Source organism: Tupaia chinensis, unplaced genomic scaffold (genome assembly GCF_000334495.1).
Source record: "Tupaia chinensis unplaced genomic scaffold, TupChi_1.0 Scaffold000318_1, whole genome shotgun sequence".
Classification (NCBI taxonomy): domain Eukaryota; kingdom Metazoa; phylum Chordata; class Mammalia; order Scandentia; family Tupaiidae; genus Tupaia; species Tupaia belangeri.
This window is the reverse complement of record NW_006159811.1, coordinates 238686-242072: the sequence shown is the minus strand read 5'-3', so window position 1 is coordinate 242072 and position 3387 is coordinate 238686.

Below are 3387 nucleotides of genomic sequence, written 5' to 3'. Positions count from 1 at the left end.
TAAACACATGAAGATATGCTATTTACGTGGTGATAAATACTTAGGAGAAAAATAAATTGAATGCCCAGAACCTGCCACTGCTCCTCTGTAGGCTGGGCAGGTGAGGCCTGGACCAGCATCCAAGTCTGGGGCAAAGTTTGTAATTTGTTGTTGCTGCTACGTGCCCTCTGGGTTAGAAAAAAATCTGTCCCTGAATGTTTAGCAAGACTGCTTGGCCTTTTGATTCTGCAGTGATTAAATGCCAGGCTATTGGGAATTAGTTTTATTCTAATTCAAGGTTATATGTAGAAAAGACTTTCCTCTTCTCCATCTATCAAAACTTGACTATGGATCTTTTTAAGGGTGTCAGCCCCTCTTTGAAGCCTCCTCTGACCTTCCTCAACCCCAAGTGCATTTAATCCCTCCTTTCTCTGCTTTCACAGCATTTAGCTCACGGTTTTGTGGTAGCACATTTCATTCTGTTTTATATGAGATTACATGCATATGGGCTCAGTTTTTCCAATAAAATATGTGATTTCCTTGGAGGCAGGTAGATTCTTTTTCACTGTGTTCTCCCTGCGTTCACCTCCTCCCTCCATCCAGGGAACGTTAGAATGCTTCGTATACAGTAGTTGTTCAATTAGCTATTGATTGAAAGGAAGACACCTGCAAGCATGCTTATCAGTGCGATATCTGATTTGCAATATGTAAGCTTCTTATCTAATTTTCACTGACTTCCTAGATAAATGGAGTTTCTACTAGTTTCCTTAAGACATTAGTTGTGACTATTTCTTAGGAAAATGTTCCAAAGTTAAGACTTTTGAATGAATATAAACAGGTATTGGGAATGACAACAGTAATACAAATATACTTATTGCTTCTTTCCTCATTGCAAAGAAATACATGATCATTGTAGGAAGTTGAGAAAATATAAATGAGTATAAAGAAAATAAAAAATCACTTTAGTTAATACATTCATTCAAAATATATGTTTTGAGCTATGACTCTCTCTAGGAACATGTGAAGTACTGGGAATAGAGCAGTAAATAAAATAGGCCAAGCCTTGTTCCACAAAAGGGAGAAATTAAACAGATAATCAAAACTTATGCGATTAATAAATTATAATTTTCATAATTCTTACACTTGAAGATAGTTACTGATAATATTGTATATATTTATGCAATCTATTAATAAGAGCAATATATTAAAAAGACAAGGCTTTATATTCATAGATTTAAAAAATGAAATTATAGGGGTCCAGCAGTTGGCATGGTGGTTGAGGTGTCGGACTTACCACATGGCTGACCACAGTTCGAGCCCAGACCTCGTGGCTTACTTTCTCATTCTCTCTCTCTGTCTCTCTCTGGTGAACTCATGTGAAAGAATAATAATGATAGGGAACCAGCAGTTAGCGTAATGGCTATGTCGCTGGACTCCCACGTAGTCGACCGCGGTTCGTGTCCCGGACCCGGTGGCTTAAAACTCACGCCGGGCGCGTGTGCGTGCATGCCCAAGATCCCGAGAGGAGAATGGAGGAGAAGGGATTGCAGCGTGACCATCCCCCCTGGGGGGTGATTTCTCGCTTTCTGTCTCTATGTCTGTCTCTGTCTGTCTGGCGAGCGCACGCGCCCTACAGTGAAGATCTCTCAAAAAAAAAAATAATGATAATAAATAAAATAAAATAAATAATTCTTTAAAAAATGAAATTATACTTCAATTCTGTTTTCTTTTTTGTCTTAGAGAGATTTTTGGTATAGGGTGGTTATGTGCACTCACTGGAGAGTCAGAGAGAGACGGAGAGACAGAAAGCAAGAAATCACCCCCGAGTGGGGATGTCCATGCCACAGTCCCTTCTCCTTCAGTCTTGTCTTGGGATTTTGGGCATGCATACATATGTGTCCAGTGTGAGTTTCAAGCTGCTGGGTTCAGGACTCGAACTATGGTTGGCCATGTGGCAGTCCAATGACATAATCATTATGCTATCTACTGGTCCCCTGTAATACTGTTTCTAACCTGCCTTTATAAAAAAACACTTTGTTTTTATTCATGATAGAGAGTGTGTGTATGTATGAGAGAGACAGAGAGAGTACCCTTATAAAAATAACTATTTATTTAATTTTATTTGAGAGAGAAAGGGCAAGTGAGAAAGCAAGCCACTAGATCTGGGACTTGAACCCTGGTCAACCATGTGGGAGTCTGGCACTTTAACCACCGTGCCAACTGCTGGTCCCTCAACAAGGTCTTATAACATGGTGATTCCCTTTTTATTGCCCTCCTGCCCATCAGGATCCTGGGCACACATACACACACCCAGTGTATTTCCAAGCCAATCTGGGAATCCAAACCCCTGGCAGCATTGTGGCTTTCTGCACTGCAATTCAATTTGCTTCTGACTGTATCACCAGGCTGGGCCTAACCTACTTTTTTTTAATCTAATGTATTGTGAATATTTAAGATCTTTTAACGTTATTCTACAACATTTAAAATAGACAATGATACTGTATTTTAATAATATTTGAAGCTTTCAAACTATGATACGGTGATTATTTAGCATGAATTACTGGAATAGAAAATTTTCTGTCAAAGGATCTGGAAAATTTAGAGCTTTAAATGGGTATAACTCAGTTGCCTTCTTACTCTGCTTATGAAAAAAATGCATCACGACTTTCCCAAAGACTACACACACACATACACACACACACAGCACACAAATAATTTAAAATGGAATTAACCTGGTTAATGTGTTTTTATGTGTCAGTGTGTGATCATTTCTTATGCATTGACCTCTAATGGGATCTGCTCCAAATCAGGTAATGAATGAAACTGATACTCAGTGTTAGACCAGAGAAACATTTTGCCAAGGTGCATGTCAGACTCTTTTTTTTTTTTAATTTTAAGGAATTATTTTATCTAACTTTATTTATTTATCTATCTATCTATCTATCTATCTATCTATCTATTTTTATTTATTTTAATTTGACCACAGAGAGGGCCAGAGCAAGAGAGAGAGAGGGGGAAAGTGAGAAAGCAAGCCGCCAGGTTTGGGACTTGAACCGTGGCTGGCCAAGACTATTGGATGGTGTCAACAGTTAACAATAAAAGGAGGGAAGGACTATCAGGCCCTGTTACTTCTCTTTATGTAAATGGACTCTTCAGTTTGGCTGTTGCGTTGTCATCACACGGAGAGAGGACATTTAAGAAAAATGCTAGGCTAAAACTGTCAGGAACACAAGGAGAGCGCTGGGGCAGATGGCACCAGGGTTACTCAGGCAATCGTGAAGATGAAATGGCCCATGTACCCAGGAGTGGGACTGTAAGGACAGCCAGCCAGCCAGGAAAAGTCTGACAATAGGCAGGAAATCAAAGCACTGCAGCCACAGGCAACACTCACACATTCTCAGCGGTCAT